The sequence below is a fragment of the Varroa jacobsoni genome, unplaced genomic scaffold (assembly GCF_002532875.2).
Source record: "Varroa jacobsoni isolate VJ856 unplaced genomic scaffold, vjacob_1.0 scaffold_401, whole genome shotgun sequence".
In the NCBI taxonomy this organism is placed as follows: domain Eukaryota; kingdom Metazoa; phylum Arthropoda; class Arachnida; order Mesostigmata; family Varroidae; genus Varroa; species Varroa jacobsoni.
Genome location: NW_019213303.1, coordinates 1,878 through 21,529, shown reverse-complemented (window position 1 = coordinate 21,529; position 19,652 = coordinate 1,878). Strand labels below are relative to the sequence as shown.

At 41.3% G+C, this 19,652-nt stretch overlaps 1 protein-coding gene and 1 long non-coding RNA gene across 14 annotated transcripts in view; one reads left to right on the top strand and one right to left on the bottom strand.

Annotated features, from left to right (window-relative positions):
- Positions 1-1,523, bottom strand: part of Ets98B (DNA-binding protein Ets98B) — a 40,302-nt gene extending 38,779 nt beyond the window's left edge. The window contains exon 1 of the mRNA XM_022832615.2: positions 916-1,523. The gene's annotated coding sequence lies outside the window, so the exon portion shown is untranslated. The remainder of the gene's footprint in view (positions 1-915) is intronic.
- Positions 1-19,588, top strand: part of LOC111260117 (uncharacterized) — a 37,199-nt gene extending 17,611 nt beyond the window's left edge. For 3 of the 13 annotated variants that reach the window (XR_002680102.2, XR_015310888.1, XR_015310890.1), the window contains 4 exons: positions 7,810-7,889; positions 8,687-8,822; positions 18,534-18,667; positions 19,348-19,588. This is a non-coding gene — a long non-coding RNA (uncharacterized LOC111260117). The other 10 variants (XR_002680101.2, XR_002680103.2, XR_015310889.1 and 7 more) reach the window with 9 other exon arrangements.
- The last annotated feature ends 64 nt before the right edge of the window (positions 19,589-19,652 follow it).

Genomic DNA, 19,652 nt, shown 5'->3' with positions numbered 1-19,652 from the left:
TTTGTTTAGAACAAACGTCCTTAATCCTGCTTTCCTGTTTCAGGTTGGCGCGTGCTTCTGAATTCACTGGCCGAATCTAATGGTCATGCTTGTTACCCACCAATTAACGAACAACAGCACTAAATGCGGAAATATGAAGACGCTTTTATATATATATATATATATATATATATATATATGAAAAAAAAGACAAACAACTAACCACGGACGCCCCAACGTCATCGTAATGAATATGTGTAATGATAATAGCAGTCTGGGCGCTCTCGCAGAGACACCCGAGGTAGACGTCAGTTCGACCATAGAAACCTTACAGCGCAACAATTAAACTTGGACTTCCTGTACGTCAAGGCGTATGTAATGTATCTATTGTCTTAGCGCTGCCCTTGAAGATTAGAGGGAAGTGTCGAAAATGTTCATAAGAAATGTGCTGCTATGATGTGTGACAGGATGGGATTACTACCTATAAGGAAAATCGTGTAGTCAGAAAGTTCTTTGGGATGAAAAGGCTAAGTAGCACAGATTTGGCTCGTGTTACGCTTGCAGTTGCGTGAAATGTTTTTGCTTTTAATTAGAATTTTATAAAAAACTGAGTATTTCGAAAAAAAAAAAAGGTTTCATCATATATTTGTGTGCACAGCGTACCAATAGCGAGGTCACCGATGTTTTTAAGCTGCAAATACAATCAGCGATTTTCGTTAGACTATTATTTTTGCTCGAGTTCTCATCATATTTAAATATAATAAGCGCAATGAACAGGTGTACGAAGCTTTATTTGAATCTTTCGGGGAAGGGGCCCCATCTGAACCTATGAGTCGACCATTCTACTATCTTCCATCCATTTACCTCATATAAGTCAAGTACGTCAAAGTCTTCTATGTTTAGATACACCGCGTTACCAAACATAGACCAACTCACCACAGAAATGCAATTGTTGACGGTACGATTCCGATTCACCACATGCACGTGAAAGTTTTTCAGAGCTCAAATAACGTAGACGCGCACTTGTTCAGATGGATTATTCACTGTACGTTATGGGTTAAGCTGCCTGAAGGCTTATCTTTGTCGACAATCCGCAAATAGGCAAGCTCAGTAATCAATACGAGCTCAGAATCACAGCTGAGTTTCATACTATGTTAAAGTTAATCACAAAGCCGGTTGCTTCTGTAGTTTTCCTTCTCAAAAAGAATCACACTTGCGCAATGACTGCGCTACGTGAGGTTATGCCAACTTTCCACTCTTGGCCGGCTGTTGACGCTGTATCCATGAAGTCAATCAGTACAGAGACACAAAAGCGCGCGAACACGCAGTTCAGACAATCCGAACGCAATTCATTTCGTACAAATCTACACTGTGTTGCCAATCTTGTTCTTCCTTCAGTGCTAGCTAAGCAATCAGCATCTTCTACAATATGTCCTGTGCGCTCACGAACCTCTTGTTGAGAGGCACCTCAAGTGTCCAATGAATGCACCGAAAACCATCAGCCATCAGAGACAGCGCCATGCCTGCCGGCATCGCGAGGGGCTCTCTTGGCGTCAGGAGAGGGTGACGTCCAAATCTAGGAGAGGAGGTCGGTCCGTATAATGATTAGCGATCCTGCTACGGCAACGAAGAAGCACTCCTCACCGCCGTCAACAGTAACGGCGATGATAGTGGACTTCGGCTACGGCAAGGCGAAGACGTTGACGGCATGTCCTGGCTGTTCTACTCTCGGAACTGGTATCTGTTCGATTGAACGACAGGCAGCTGAAAACACCATATCGAGGTGGATAGCGAAATGTGTTTGCTACCAGGGTTGACCGTCCGCCAGGTTAAGCTCCCGAAACCCTGCTCCTTCTGGGGCTCGATGCGGTCGCAGCTGTAGTAAGAGTCGCGACAGGTAGACCAGAATGACGCCGGCTGACACTGGCCAGAAGGATACACGGGATGCCGGCTTTTGAGAAGAGAGCGCGCAAAGCGACTTCTGTACCTCGTACAGAAGGTCCGAGTGGTACCCTGGCGTTGTCTACGACAGCAAGCGAAAAAGCTTCTGGTGTTGCTCCTCAGCAGCAGCAAAGTCAGAGACAGGGCAACGGCACAACGTAGACTGGCTAGCGAGCCATGGACTCGGGCGGTGCCGGGAGATGGCGGATTCAAAGAAGGAATGGGGGGAGAACCTGTACAAAGAACGGTCCAACTGGGCACGAGGCTGCTAACGAGTGGGACGTCCACAGGGACGACGAATTTCTGTAGCTGCTGTTAATGATGATGATGGTACGCTCCTACCGTGTTTTTCGTCTGCTGGTCCGTGTTAGCTTCTGCTGACTTCTGCCTGGTCCCCAACCCACAGAATCAGAAGCTACGAACGCGCGGAACACACGAAAAGGGCAAAACCAGGCTGGTGAAGACGGCTTATGAGCAGATACGCCAGCAATCGCTGCTGCCGCCGTTGCTGTCAAAGCTATGTAAAAACGCAGAGGACCTCGCCCCTTGTTATATTTTTGGTATTCTTTTTGTTCTGCGAAATCTTCGAGTTGACTTCTGAATCGGCGAAATTCGGCTCTTGCCAGGCCTCTGGACGTCGTTTTCGCCTGGCCATTCATTTGCAGGCTCGCGGGCGGGTTGAATTAGCGTTTACCTGGGATCGCTGAATACGATCGGCTGATGGACATAGGGCAAAGGCGGGCAGAGGAAGCGAGGCGAGGCTGAAGCTCGCCGATAATGCCGTACCCGTGATAAGGTTTTCGGAGTGAAACATGGAGCTGGGCGGCACACTAGCACGCTGACGGCAATCCCGGAGCCGAATCTCTGCTAGCACTAATGCGAATTACGTGTATGTGTTATATATAGACAAGAAATTAAATATGTGATAGGTGGGAAAGCGGGTTTCGAAATTAGCTTTAATCCTCTAGCAAGCAGACAGCTATTGTTACCTGCACTGATAAAACACCTACCCGAGCCCAACTCATCTTTGGGCTGCGAAAAATAAACATTAATACAATGCGCTCCTAAGAAAGGGTGTGCATAGAAAATGGATAGATGGCAGCACGGTTGTTAGTGTATAGGCTTAATCGATTTGTATATGGTTATGTAGTGACTGTAGTAGAATAGCGTCGCGCACATGAAAATGTGTGGAAATGCAGCAGTACATATGGATATGATATATGACCTTACTGTTTGTAGATGACTAAACCTAAGCCCGAGTTTTGTTGTCCCGTCGACACGATAAAAACCGCCAAGCATCAAAGTAGTAAATTTCCCAGTCGACACTATTTCCAACAGCCACGTCAAAGGCAAAAAAAAAGTTAGCTTTTCAACTCACCAGTCCGATGAGATTGGAACACTCTATGAGTTGTCCATGTCGATTATGCCCTATTTGGACCTGATTGCACAATAACGGTCTTTCAAAGATTAACGATATGCAAAGTAAATTGATTTGTACGATAGGGTATCACCGCAGCAATGAAGTCAACATTTTATCTATTAACGCAACTGAATCTACCGGCAAGTACGTTATATATAACTTATTGTTTCTCAAATGGCTAAAATGATTAAAAATCTTCCTGTAAAGTTATACTGCCGAAGCCGGAATATTTACGGTGCTGTTGTTGCCATTTGAATTGTTGGTGAGGTCCGAATTTTACAGCTGATTTTCCTTGTTTGTTAGCGCCCATTTTTGAGTGATTGCCAAGATAGTTTGGCCGTAGTTTTCTAACAGCAATGATATCCGGTAAATTTCTGTCTCTGACCTTGTCTCAGTTCTTTTTTTAATACGCTTAAGTCGTTCAGAAAGCCATGGCAGTTGTTGTCTGTTGCTTCAGTTCTCTACTTTTTTTTTTGCTCTGTACTTCAGCGTCTAATACCGTTGTTATTATTTTTTTCACAAGATCACAAAAAGTACTTTCTTTATCAAAAATTTGTTTTTCTTCCATTCGACATGTCCGTTTTTGGGGGGTAAATTCTAGACACAATTTTGTCCAATGGCATAAGGCTCGGAGACCAAAGAAGTTGCTAACACTATCTAATATTTAACGATAAGTGAATGAAACTTAAAGATGCCTAATACTTTCTGGATCTGGAGGTTTTACTTTTTTCACGTCGATGAATTAGTATAAGTATTGACAGGCATTGAAAGCATATTCTCTAACGTACTTGAGTTCACCTCGTCAGAAGACAAATTACCAAGATTCACGCCACTCTATATGTACGCAGGGTCCATAGGCAAAGCTCCTTAACGTGTTGTTAACGATTGTTGCATGTACAGCCAACAATGTTTGACTCAATCCGATATATACATAAATCTGTATTAAAAAGGCACACATGATATAGTTTGAAACTCTAACTGAGTACTCTATTGTGTAGATTGTTATTTTTGAGCTATATCTGTAACCACCCAACTTCTATCATCTATAACCTACGGCCTAGTAGGGCTATCATGGAGCTTTTGTTTATCGTACATACAATTTCATACGATAATATAGCGATGTTGTATTTGTAAAAAGCGACAGCCTGTATTCGAAAACCCTGATGGTCGATAAACCTGCAATGTAGACGGAAGGCATTTCACAAGCACGAACATTGAAAGAAGGAAAATTCATTTTTAAACAATAGAAATAAGCTTTACTTTTAAGATGACTTAGGATCTACGGCCATCTATCCACACGCAACATGCACTTGTTCCCCTCGATCGATTTCTTCTCTACACTGTTGAGCTAAACGAAATTATATTTCGAATTAAATAGCAAACAAGCCTGCCTTTCAAACTCGATATTCCTGCTGTAATCCCCTCTTAAAAAGTCCACTACTTCTGTAAGGCTGACGGTAATCACCTTGACTCAGACCTCGTGTAAACCCAGCGGCAAACGACAAATGACGGCTGGCAGATATGAACGCAGCGTACGCGCTCGGCGGGCAGTGAGACTCAATTGGCAAATCATTTCCATTATCTTTCTATTGCCATCAGAGTAATAATGGCTCCTCTAACGTAGCCCAGTGTATGCCGTCGTTCTGTGCCTTTTTTTTTATTACGTTCACGCGATCACTCATTGTAGATGTGCAGTGTGCTTTCGGGAGACAGTATTCACACTTCGCACAACCGCCGATGTTACAACCAAGCAATCATTACCTCAATTCAGTATCCATATATTTGCGATTCGTTTCATTTTAATCGCTTCTTATTCATGATTTCCACCATTCATCGCCAACTCCTTCATGACGATAGTCTAATACGTCTTAACCTGTTGCATGTGCGGCCACAATAGCTTTGTCACAGTACTATAGTAGGCTTGATTGGGGGTTGAGGAAGTTGGTTAGCTGGGCCTATCTAATCGTAGTAAATATGAAGCTATATGGTTACGTCTGGACCAGCAGCGGTCACAGAGCGCCACTGAACCAGCAGCTTGTGCTGGTGTAGAACTGCGAGGATAATGACAAAAATGGCAGTAAGAATAATATGTAGGGAAAAATGAAATCAAAAAGCAAAAGATATCTCTACGACCGTCAGCGCTGTCAAGCGCGGCGGCGGCGACAAACCCTTGGTGTGTCAAGCCTCCCCTCTATGAATGCAGCATAGTGAGCGCTCCGATTTTTCGCCCTCTAGCGATCAAGCACAGAGATGACAATGGATCATCTTTGCTTGGCTCTATGCCACTACAACAAGCTTCCAGCTTCGACTTTGCTTTAGCAACAACGACAATAAAAAGAAACCCGACGACCACGATATGCTGGATGAGTCCAAGACTTTCTTTTTAGTCTGATTGAATCACGGGAGCTATGGTCGCCCTATATAGATAACTGGAACAAGATTAAGGCTGCCTCTCACAGCCCCTCCTAAAACTTGTTTTTTGACTTAGCGTTTACCGATAACGCGTAACGGCCGGCCGTCGTTGTAGAGATGGCCACAGCAGCCCCAGTTGTTGTGGGCTGGGTTTGGGCGGTACGAGGAGCAGCACCTATGACTAGGGCTGACTTAATCTTTTGCCGATCGTTTACTAGCGGGTTCGCTTGATTCGAGTTTGGTGCGTCGGTTTCGTAGTAAGTCGTGCGTAGCGCGACGCTTACCTTTTCAGTGTCCAGACTGAATAAGTAGTATTGAATTAAATGGAGGAGAGAGATGTGGGCGGGCCGCGCTGGGTTTTCCGTGCTGGAATCTTTGAGGTGAGGTTTTGGGTGGTCGAAAAAGAGACTCTGAAAGACGCCATAAAAGTCAAGTTACCCTACCTCTTTTAGGAATCCTACCATTGCCGCGGTGTACCGAACTATATGCTAGTCAAGTTGCTTTTTCGAGAGTAAACAAAAGGTATGGCTAGTGAAAGCGTCGTCATCGAAATCGCTGGGGCAAATCGCTTCCGCTAGACCGCAACACAAAATCATGCTGACTTAGTAGATGAGTCAGTCAGCAAAAATGAGATCAGTAGGTAATGTTATCTAAATTGCATGACGAGAGTGATAATAGCTAACATACTGCCGTTTTGCCGGATTGTTTGTAGTTTGGATAATAGGTGATATTATTGATGTTTTCGGCTCAGCATTTGTGGTAGTAGATTAAGTTTGGAATACGTTACGATTGCTTCGAACTTACTACTAGAGTGATCGTCAATTGACAAAAAAAATCTATCTTTTAAAAACAAATTTTATAAGTCGACGATACAGATCAAATGGGGTGGAGGCTGCTTGATTAAAATCATCAATCAAAAAATAGCTTCTGTAGTGCTGTAAAAATTAAACATATTATCTTTAAACCCATATATTTGCATATCAATTACAGTCTATTTTTGCCTTCTCCATAACTTCATTACAGCATCGTGGTGGCTTGAGAATTTCTTGTTGCTGCTGCCTTTAGAAAGACTGAGTCAATGTACAATTTACTGTTAGTACGTACTCCTCTTGAGGGACGCGTGATAAAAAAGAAACATCTACATAATAGATAGTAAGGCAGAAAAGTTTAGTAAATTAAAGTGCGAAATAAACAATAAGCTGGTTTAATATCTGTCTTAATTGAGTTGCGTTTACTGTCTGGCTGTTTGCATCACTAACACACAAAAAAGCTGCGTCCGTAGTAGTGCAATAAGGGTCAGCGGCCGAACAGAAGTTAACTTTATTTTAGAACTAATACACGAGAAGCAAGTTCACTCGCTAGAAAAAAAAAGATGAACTTAAAACTAATCTCCCTGCATTAAATTGTCAGTGGCGTACGCTTAATTTGATTTTAGGGAACTGTAACTACCGTTCGTAAAGAAATGGGAGTTTTGAAATCTCAGTTATTAAGCGACGCGTGTTTTAAAAGCTCTAAATTTATGCCGCGCTCATCTTACGGAACTGTATTCCAATAACGCTTATTTGTTTGTAAAGTGTTATTAGTATGATAGATGTTTTAACACATCGTAAGTGGCTGGGTATGTTATACCGTTGTAGAATCGCCTTTGGCGATTACAACTGCATTGCCCATCGAATTTCCACTATGTATATGAATTTTACCAGCAGTTTTCCTTCGGTGCACAAAGGAGCTTATAGCATCGCCGGTGCGTTCCCATGGAAATTCTGTTGTCAGATTCTGGTATCTTTTGTCATTAATGAATGGTGTTATGGAAGAAAAAAATGGCAAATTATGAAGTGTTACTCCGTTCAGGCTCTAAGCCAAGAAAAAAACAAAAATAAAAACGCTTTCATTATAATTGTAGGGACCTATTGTTTTGCAAGTATATTCCTCGTCTGTGGTAATGAATTCAATAAAACAAATGTTCTTCCATGAACGTATTTCTGGAATCATTCTTTTTTATTGCAGATAAACTACATGTTACTAATTTGTCTGTCGCTGAACTTTCTTGGTTAAAGGTCTCGTAGGAAGCCAGCTGGCGTTGGGAGTACGATATTCGACGCCGCACCTCGTGAAGTCCTCACCTATAGAAGCTCCTGTAAATTGAAATGCTTTTATTCTGATCAAGGGATATAGCTATCATTTCTCAAAACACAGCGGTTTAAACAGTAGTTTTGGTCACCCGCAATTGGATCGTATCACTTTGTCACAGATACGTAACACTTTAAGAGAAAACAATTGTGCGTTTCACCCCCAACGACGGTAAATTACTATTGAATGTTACCTGCTGTTTATAACTGTGCCCACCTAGAGAAATATACTGGCGTAGTAGAGGGGGCAGATTTTCTAATTCACAAGTACGGTACTAATAACAACAATTGCAAAAATTAGAAATATATTTAATTAGATCATAACAGTTACCTGTCTGTGTTCCGTTGCCTAAGAAAGCTCAATCTTGTACAATCAGTCTGTTTAGTGAAAGGATCATTATGGCCCATTATTACCTGTATTACAACGTATGATGATGAGGAGTTCTTGAAGACTGTTGATCAGATGGCAACGTTCAATCTTTAATCTATGTTTCCCAAATATTTTCAGTCACGCTAATCTCCTGAAAAACAGCATCTAGGAAGTTCGAATGATGACGGCCGGAATCGATGGCCCTGCATGCGTTGAGCGCAGCTTAATTTCAAACAGCACAAGAGATACACAGATGTTTCTTGTGCAGTCTCTAGATTTATCCGTTAGAATGGCCAGCTTTTGTCTGATACGCAATATACTCACTGACGAGGGATCATTATATAGTAACAAATCGATTATTCGCTTGAAAAGACTGGGGACTGTACTGAAAGGGTTTCGGTTCAGCCTATAAATATAATATACTATAATTTGCAGGGGAAAATGACATCGCTTATTAGGGGATCTCGTCTCTTTTGGGAATTCAAGCCGACTGAAGCAAACGTACATGTCTGTATATCAATCATTACGACGGCTGAAGGTGCGGAAGGCAATACCGCTAACCACTCACCAGGTTTGTACCCATCAACGACTTTCAACGCAAGAAGACATTATTTGCCTTGGTATTTTCAAAAAAAAAAAAAAAGTATTTTCATATATGGTTAGCATGGTTATAGACTAACCGCGATAAAGTTTCTGGCACAACTTCAATAACGCTAATAGTCTTTAACAAGCCAATGTGTAATTTGTAGGATCTAATGAGCGCCCTGTTGCTCAAAACAACATTCTAGCAACATTTGTCTAAGCACAAAGTCTGCCAGCACTTAAAGGCGTGACAAAGCTAACCATAACAGACGTACCCGTAATGAACAAGAAGGTATACGGAGGCGGACGAGTACAGGTGCGGTATCGACGCGTCTAAATTAGATAATAGGATAAAAGACTAGAGTTGGTTAGAGGGCGCTGGGAAGCGTATTGTAGATGTGTGAACAATACCACAATAGAGCGAAGGAAAATAGTCATTTGTTCAAGTTCCACATCCAGCCTTGAATCACAGTTACACAGTCGTATATTTAAGCAGCGTCAAGAAGCAGCGGATGGAGTTGTAGTAGAAAAAGTATTCATAGAATAATACAGAAACGCGTTTTTTTTTAACTATCTATATCTAGCGAATATGGCCACGAGACTTCCTAATTTTTATTACCAATTATTCATTATTGTTAATGATTTTCAACAGTCACCTTTAGTTGGAGAGACGAAGAAAATCATTTTTATATAGTAGTCGAGTGTCCGACACACGAAATCCATGGGTAATCTAACGCAAAAAAAGGACCTGAAATTCGTAACAAAATATCCGGGCGGTCAAAACAATTTATGGCATCATGAACGAGAAAACTTAGACAGGAAATTGTGCTACTATAGCCTTTTATTGCGACGATATAGATGCCAAGAGTAACTGCTAAAAAAAAAACCTTATTAGATCTAAATAATGAAAGGACGTTTGTGTGATCAAGTAATGCAAACATAAAATCACACCTATGGATGAAATGTAATGATTAACTACGATTTATCAGACATTCTGGGCTGGGCAGCGTGCATTAAATTGCCCAAAAGTCGTCAACATTTAATATATTGGGTGCAATAATTAGGAAACAATGCACAAGGCTACTTACAAGAACGATGAATTTGGGTAAGCTGATGAACGTCGATCTGCTCTATTATAGGCTATCTTTGACGATCGAACAGACATTTACTTGAGGAGCTTTGCCTTTAGGTATGACCGGCCACAAATGCTACCAGACATATTCCCGTATGCGAAAAGGCCATGTTTAAATCATACTATGATCAGTAGAGTTTTGAGCCGCTCGCAACGCGCTAAGACCACCCACCCATTATTTCTATTATCAATAACATACTTTTTGTTGTACAGCTCGTTGCCGGCCGCAACATAAGCGGACCGGATGCCAAAAAAACTTGTTTTTATGGCTACAAAAAAGCATGTAAATTAGAGAAAGCACATTGATACGAATTGTGAACTTGGTTTCACGTTTAACTTAGTGCCTTATTTGATCTATGGAATCTCTACTATGGAATGTACCTGTTTAAAATTCTGCTATGTTCAGAAAAAAAAACTTTTCCGCTATAGTTTCTCCATCGTACACTTGATGAACGTAACTAGTTAGAAATATTCTGCAAAGACATTCAAAAGTGTCATTTAAAGATATACTTTATCCTAGGTCGCACATACTGAGCTAACCTGAGGCAATGTTTTCATCGTATCATAAACACGCCATCTGAACGCTCACGAGCGACCTCTAACGGATCAGGCAGGCTGGCTGGAAGAAACCCGTTTGCCAACTGACCACGCGAAATACTAGAACCTATGCAGTGTATTATCCATCATATCCAGAAACAATCGTTGCTGAATAGTTAGACCTTAACTACATTATTGTTGCTCGTTTAAAACTAGATAGATTGACTTCGTACGTATGTGTGCCTCTCGTGTGCGTCATTTAATCCGCGTGTTTACTTAGGCAGCAAGGCGACCCCCCTATTCAGCCAGAGTGATGGTGCATAATGTAAAAAAGAAAAACATAATTTCTATACCTATAATTGCTTGTTTCCACTTGATCGAAAACCAATGTCTTTATTGAGGAAGTGATATTTGCTTAATAAACACTGTATTTGGAACATAGTTGTACAGGCGAACAAACGGGACGGTCAACAAGTGGTAAGCATTTAAAACAGCCGTCGGACTTCAGGGCGAACCGCATTTGAAATTAATTATCTCTTCATACTAAACATATAGTAGTTATTGACATAAATTGCACATTCTATATATTGTAGCTCCATTCAGGGAAACCGCTATCTATGCCTTCCTTGAGCTTAAACCATCTACGCCTACACGTTTGTCTGAAAAGACCATTGCTAAAATAAATGTCCAATCATCCATAAATTCGAATAGACTAACTTTGGCGATCAATGACACTTTCAGACGTTGCTGGTACGCGTGTCGACCTTTGATTTAGGTTTATCGTTCCTTCATTAAAATACGTAACCTTTGTTCCCATTTTGCCGCTCATTATAGCGCTGCATTGGCACAATGTTTTATGAGGATATTCTAAACCCATAGCAAAGAGCGATTATCGTTTAGAAATGATCCTGGCGCACCGATATTTCACGGGCTTCATGGTAGTTTCGCCTTACATGTCACCTCTCTCCCCGCTCAATTCTATTCGACTGAAATCTAGAGTTCCTTTACCTGGCGCACGTAATTAGAATGTTCACTCAGGACCAGGAATCTGACATGCGAATACCTAGATGCCAAGATGTCGTGTAGCAGAAGAAAATACTATTTACGGGTAAACAAATGAGGTCTCATCGCAGTACAAATGAAAAGAGAAAGTACTCATCATCGTGCCTTAATCGCGCACAGTTGCAGGACAAAGCCATTTAAAGGGCATTTTAGCAACTCGATGGCCTGGCAACGGTGACAAACTGATGAGTGTTAAGTCGATAAGTAAGTAAGTAAGTTAGAAACGATAAGTCGCCGGCTAAAACAAGACAACAAAGAAAGTGAACGTTATTTAAATTTACCGCCCTCAGCTACTGCTCTATCTCTACAAATCAAAGATTAGGCGGTAGCAGAATACAGATGCTAATGGCAACAGCTGAATGGCGGCGTCGCTCAGTTAAAAAAAACACGTCGCCAAAAAGAAAAGATGAAAAATATAGATTTCAGCTAGCCAGTGATATCGTCTTCCCAACGGACTGATATGGCTGAAATTGTCACACTGAGGAAGTCGGCGGCAGAACGTTGTCTGCATCACGGGACTGCTTTGCTTTGTCAATATTTGCATGAGATTCATGCGTCTTTTTGTCATCATCAGCGTCGTCGTCGTCGTCTTTGTCTTCCTGTGCTTCTGACGTCCTTCATTTCTGTTATTTTTACTCTCAGCAGTTCGAGAGAGTGCTTTCTGAATCATTAAAATGCGACGGTAAAGATCGAGTACAGATTCGTAAGAAGTTACCAGTTCAACGAATGAGGCGTCATAGTTATGCTGATTTTACGTGTAATAAATACTTGGACAGCGGCGGTACGAACCAAATCAACTCTTCTTATTTTTTTTAAACTAATAGTTAAACTGAGAAATTACGATGAATTGTACGGTTTATATAGATGTAAAATACTTTGTCGAAAAAGGACTAGGTCCACCTCAGGTGAAATCAAAAAGATTGGGCGTATACGTAAAACTTATTTCTAAATACCCGTGATGGCTTCGACAATCTGAAATCATCTCGGTTGACTTCGGTACTTCAGTAGTCCGAGAACTGAATAGACACACGTATTTGGTACAAAAATAGTAAGCAGACGTGAACGATATTCTACAAAAACTGGCTTTACGCTTACGACCCTCGGAAATCACATGCTAAGATGACTCTTGGGGAGGTTCTCGCCACATTGTTAAGGAAAACAGAAATCTAATTTAATTGTGAATTATCATCACCAATTTAGACCTTTCTCCTAAAAACATGGCATGCTCTATACAACGTTACTTGGAATAATTTCATCCTGTTTGGACCCCATCCTCGAGTGGAGGCCAAATATAATCTATTCGTAACATCTCTCCCAATGCCAAAAGACGTTAACTGGTACGTCACCCAAAAATCCGCAAATAAGAAAAACAACTGATGAATCCTTGCGCAGCTCGAGAGCGTCATCAATTCGGAAGAAACAATTGTTGGAATATAAACACCGACATTTGCTCGGAGGAACATCTAAATACATATTCAGTCATTTCTAACTGCTATGACATACATAATCTATTTGTGCTATCGGAGTAAAAATCCCATTGTCATTACAAAAAAAATGCAGGATGCCCTTGAAAGGAACACTCGTGTGACACCTTGTTCGATAAGAATACTGACAGATTCTATAGATGCCACTTAATGCGATCAATGAGTAGATGTACTTACTTATTTGTTAACTTACGTTAGCTCCGAAGGAGGCGGTTATCCTCGTGTGGTACGAAAGAGTGTCCAGTTCTGTATTTCGGAATTATCGATTTTGAACTATGCGAAATTTGCCTGCTTTTGCTACAAAAATAATACCCAGATAAAGCCGCCGTCCAAATAAGCCTTTTGTCCTTCGCTTACGACTGTTTGAGTAGTACAGAATGAGTACGACTAGCACCTTCAGAGCATAACGTCTAGCCGCGACGGTTGAACTAGTTTCCGCCAAAACCACTAGCCATTAGTACTCAGTTTCTCTCTTAAGAGTCAATCCGAATCAACCCAGGTTTTTACCTAACAGTACTACAGGCTAATAAAAAAAAGTGGCTAGCGAAACCAAATCGTCCGGCCGATGTCATCCTAATCAGGTTTCCTTCTCCCCAGACGGGTTAGTGCCACCCCCCGGATCAGATCTTGCTTCGACTTCATTCTTCGAAATCCTTCGACTACATTCCTATAATCTTGCCTTCGGCGCCCCCCGTCGGGTCAATCCAGGGCATATACCATTTTTAAGCTTCAAATCTCAAGGAGCGGTATCCGCCACAGCCAAGGTCGCATCTGTACTAACGGTGCGATACGCTTGTAAACGCCAGCGTTCGCTGGTGCTGTAATATTGCACCCCGGAAGAGATTTCTCATCGTAGAGACGCTTAGAGAGTCAGACAGGGTTCAGACCGAAGTTCCTGAGCGCGCAATCGGTTCCGACACTACCGTAAGAAGTCTCACCTTTCTTTCTTCGAATTCATGGGTAAATTTCCATGGATACTCTAGTCGCTTTTGCAAACGCCTTGGTGTACTATGCATATTGGGTGTCGAGTTGCATACCCAGGCAGTTTGCCACTTTTACCGGTTTGACTTTTTCCCCACCCAATGTCAATGTGAAAAGATTCGTCCATGTTAAGGTCTTTCTCAGTGCCCGACACACTCTTTTCCGGAGTTCCTCGACGGTTCAAGCTTGGATAGGTACAGTAAACTCGTCTTTTATGCTAGCCGACAGCTAGCAAGCTCTTTGGATTATGCTTTTACCTTCACTTCACGGTTCCAGCGGCAAACGAAAAATCTTTAATAGAACAATCACCTGTTACTTAAACTGACTGTTGTGTCGTCTACGTTGTACATCGCAGTGCATAAAGCTGATAAGTTCAATTAAAACTTTAGGTTTGTGTATACAGATACGTCACCCTTGCATTGAAGTATGCAAGAAGAGTTTTCAACCAGGGTTTGAGTCAAAAACATCTTTCCGAAGCTAGACATTACATTACTCTTTAGCAATTCGTCTATATCACGCCTTATTGGTCTACATCCAAAGCTATTATAAAACATCTCCAGAAGATTATGACCACGAACTATAGTTGTGTTTGTAGTAGGAAAGCCCATTGATAAGCATGCTTTCAAGAAAAGAATCATTTTGGGTCTTTTTTTTAAATCTGTGTTTGTTTTTTATTGAGACGTTATTTGAGTACGAATAGTCGAATTTGGTCTTTGCATAAAGCTTATTTATATAAAGTGCTATACGCATCGATGCCTGCATTGTACTATGGCTATACAAATCTGTAACGCAATGAATCGTCAGTGAAAGACGTTTAGCTAATAAGATCCTGTGTGCTATTAGTATCGTCAATCGAGTAAGTTGTGTGTAAGTGCCAAACACTAATAAATAAATGTAATTAATTTAAATTCAATCTACCAAATATATCGAAATAGAGAGCTGAACTGTATCTGAAAGTATTAGTGGTAAGCTTTACCTTATCTGTTCGACGCTTCTAAAAGCCGAACGGCGTAGATAAATTGTGTTTTTGTGTTACAAGCGCTTAATGAAAGCGCAGCCCTTCTAGTCAGGTGAGTTTCTGTTTGCCCTCCTTAAGCCTGGTACGTCAGATTAACACGTGGCACCGTGTTGTTTACGCGAAGCGTTGTCCACTTTATTGCAGTTGTTGTTGCTCGCCGTGCGACAATTTGTTACTATTTTGAGCGTTGCTAATTTCAAAACGTGATTGAATATTTTTACAATAAACGTGCCTATGCTGGGACCGTGACCTGTCGGAGTCATAATCTAGTCTTTAGACTAACTCGTTAAATCTCCTAACTTTCATCGTGAAATCGTTACCACGATCCAGTGTAATTAGAGTAACGAGGCTAACTGTTCCCCACCGTCACAGGGTACGTACAGACGAGAACGTTAGGCCGTAAGCAGTTACGTCGAACGTGCAAGTGTAGAGAAGTAGACATGGATAGAGCTTTGGAGCTAGTGTGCTCATATTTAAAACTGAAGTTGAAAAAAGCGTGCCTATATGCTAGGTTAGGCTTGAAGTGATCGTAGTAGATGAAAAGAGAGAACTTGTCTATACATACATGCAAAAATTATAATGCAGATAACGATTATTGCACTGAAGCTTATCCGTCGGTCGTTTAGCTGAGTTTTCTGTGGGCGACAAACGAGAGTTATTAGGTAAGTTCAAAGCGATACATATGGGCAAGTTCATTGAAAAGCTTACCAAGCAAGCATGCAAGTGCCGATTCTTTATAGGATCCACATGAAGAAGTGAAAAAAGTAGCCATTACATCGATTTATGTGTGGAAAAATAGACGCTTCCACTGTAGCTAACGGCTGCACACATACGCCAAATAGGGCTCCAAGAAACAACGTCTTGATCTTGATAATGGACTCACATTGCTGGAGGTGCTTAGCGAAGTGTCCACATTTAGTGCGGTCATTCGACGTTCTTTACGTTCTAAATTGAAAAGTTAAAGTTAAAGTGATTTTTCAAGCAAGCACTGTTTTTCCGTGTTACTTTGTCTAGATAAAGTATATCATGGTCACCCCGCGTTGCCAGCTAAAGGGTCGTCAAGATAGTTCTCAATGTATCTACTGTGGCCGCTTGACGACACTAAGTCGTTAGCGATCCGCTAGGGATTCGTGCCCATAAATTAATGAACTTCTAAATGCAAACAGCAAACTTGTTATTTTCAAGTTAACATCACTCGTGATAAACTCCATCCCTACGCGGTAGACAGATCTTCTATCTTTGCATGAGTCGTTCATAACGTTTAATACAACAATGCTGCTGTCCGATTAGCAGATTCAATCTAGTGACGTTTGCCGTTGTTATACAGTGTGAGTAGTTTCGTCGTCGGACTCTCTGCTGAGTGGTTCATTTTTCCCCGACTGAATTATCGAAGGGGAGCACAAAGAAGCCCTAGGAGGAAGCATTGCGGGCAAATCCAACCAATTATCATGAACAATAACAAACCTCACAAGACGTAAGTGCGTGTATTAGCTTACGTCACTGTTCTTTTGGCGTCCGCTGTTACACGCTGCTTGCGCGCTTAGATCTGTGCTCTTTCTCGTACATGTCCCGCATTGAAGCCAGACATAACTTCGTGCAGACGTAATAGATACGCAAATTAACTTTGTCATTGTTAGCTTTGAACATGCGTGGTGCAAATAGCTATACTGAGTATATATGCTGCGGTTGGTTTGATTGCAATTTTATATAGTCTAATCGTTCGTTTGTCCGTCTTCGAAGCGGCGAAATTTTACTGAAGAAACCTTGCCAGTAGTAATGCTTGTTTAGCTTGCAATTGTCCTGACGGTAACAAATACAACACCGTCGGTTGTACTTCCAGCCTTGTCGTCTCGAGGACGTGTTTAAGTTCCCCCTCGACAGCAAGAGCAACAAGCACCAGTCTCACTTAACACGGAGCCATGACCGATTTGCTGTACGCTGAATAATAGTGACTCAGTATTGTCGAATAGTCCACTAACGGTCGTTGCGACGATCTTACGCATAGCAATGTAAGCAAATCTCTCCTGTAAGCACTTTTACTTTACGTAAGCGTTGTCCTTGTTTTGCACCATGCCCGCGATTACCTTAGGCTGATGCCGTCGCTTCCCCAGGGGCCTGTAAAAGCTGTCTTGACAAACTGATGAATAGCCGCATACACTAGGCGTTTACTATCTAACAACAACTGTGGATATAATTATTCCTGCCACTGGTTAGTGCGTCGCGCTTCATGTTGGTGCCTATAGACGCGCACATGGCTTTACGTGCGCCATTTCTTGGACGGACACACTTTTGGTTAAATTTACGGGAAAAAGATGTTGGTTGTACGATGACAGGCCGAGGAGACTAAGGAAGGCGATCGCCCCGTGGGAACGACTGTGAAAGCTTTTGGTTGAATATGCGATCTCCTCTATCGACGACATCATGTACTACTATTATTGTCTAACATAGCTTATATAATGGCTAGCATAGACATTAAGCGCGCGAGGTGGCCAGGGCCACAGGCAGAATCCGAAGAGATAAGGTCGAACGAAGCACTTAAGATAACTACTAGTATACACACATATAATTATGGTAGCGGCACTCAGGGCACCTTCTCCTATAGGTGGATTTTTTGCTTTATAAATGGGTCGGTTGTGTTGAGTATAATAGAAATTTACTTCGTGTTTTACTATTGAACATCTCATGATATGGGTAGTTCGCCTTGGGTGCCTGAATGAATTAAGATACATGTATGCAGTCGTTCTTTTAGCATACGAATGGCAGCGTACAAATAATGGATGCGAGATGATTCAAAAAAAGAGAAATCAGCGTAACTGTTTGTAGTGTGAAAAAAAAAAAAAAAAAAAGAACACTACTGTTATAGCAAATATTCAATCGTCAGAAATCCAGGGACGTTTACTGTGAACGAATAGACTTAGAAGCCGTTTACTTGCCGCTATTCAAGTGATAGGCTCACTTTTATTTACAGGTCGATTCAGAGCGCTCCAACTATCCGTAAAAATCAACAATCCACTTTCTCTCTTAACACGACGAAATCCGAAGACCTCATCATTTTATAATATCTATTATCTTGTGTCCTGTCTTTTATCTTTTTCAGCCGGTCCTTGTTATTTTGTCTGATAGTAATCTGCTTGTACTTTTGGCACTAGTTCTATTTTTCTCTTCTAGATGGGCTTCACCCTCTTTACACTATCTCTATTACTAAGCTATAAAAAAATTTAGTGCGTTGCCAAAGAAAAGCATAGATATACAAAAGGAGTTCATAGCGAATGAGAACATCAAATTATCCGTAGTATAGCATGTTAGAAATTACTTGTAGAGTTATCTAGATAAAGAGATTTATACACGCACACACACACTCAAGGTTTGGAAAAATGTATTACGTTATGAATGAAGTTACCAAAGTTAGTTAGGTTAACCATAAACAATTGTGTCCAGCTGTAGCAGTTCGTCTCATACTATTCGAGCTTGATCTGGCCATTTAAGGGAAGTAATTAGCACGTCGTCGAGCTAATACGGACTCATGAGTGATGAGGCTGAAATGCTCGGACTTGTCCTAATCGACCACTACGCTTAACGTCAACAAGCCGATAAATTGGAGGAGGTCATATGGCCGTATGGTAAGTTCGCGGTCCGAGCTATACCACATAGTATTGCCATAGTTTTGTTTCAGAGAGTAAAAAATATCGACATACATAATACCTTTCAAGCATTCGCACAACAGTATGTGATTCATGAATTGGTATAGGAGTAAAACGGTACGCGCAGGCAGATGCCGATTCTTTTCAAGTGCCTCGTATGTATGTATATATAGATATTGCGATGCGCAAAGGTTACATTGGATGCAGGGCCAGGTCGAAGGATCAGTATGCAATCAATTATCCGCTCTTGCGCTAGAAGGAAGAACAAAGAAGATGATACAAGAAGCTTTCCTTTGTTGCTTCTCAGCTCAATTGAACTACACGAATTATTATCGGGTTGTTATTATTATATTAAATTAGTCAAACGTGACGCGCTTCTTAGAAAACAATTTCTTTTAGCCCCATTGTCTCCTGTGTGTTCGATCGAGCGTTTGATTCAATAGCTTTTGTACTCACGCATCCTCTGACGCAGAGAAATTTTAAAATCAGTCGGCAAAAATGAACGTTCGGAGTAAAATGGAAGTGCATCCTCGAAACCTACTTTATTTGGTGTCCTAAGCAAGCCATACATAATCCGTTCAAGGTGTCGCGTATAATGCAATAACACGACTACTTCGGCATGCACTACGATAAGGTAATTATGACCGATTCCTTTACAGGATTGTTACCGCCGATCAGACGCGGCCTGCCCCCTACAACGTGAAGAAAAACCAGCACTGGGTGGTAAGTTCAGACGAAAGTGCGCTGCCTATAGTCATGAAAAGTTCCCGCAAAAAAGGATACAATTTGCAAATGTTGTGACACGGAAAGTCTGCTATATGGGGAACGGCCGACTCATCAACTGAGCGAAGCTGTACGTTTTAATAACAAGAATAATAAAGTCATAGGGATTTAACAAAATATGCTTTTTTATTAAATATATTGTAATCATCATTATATCATTATAGATATATATGTATATATG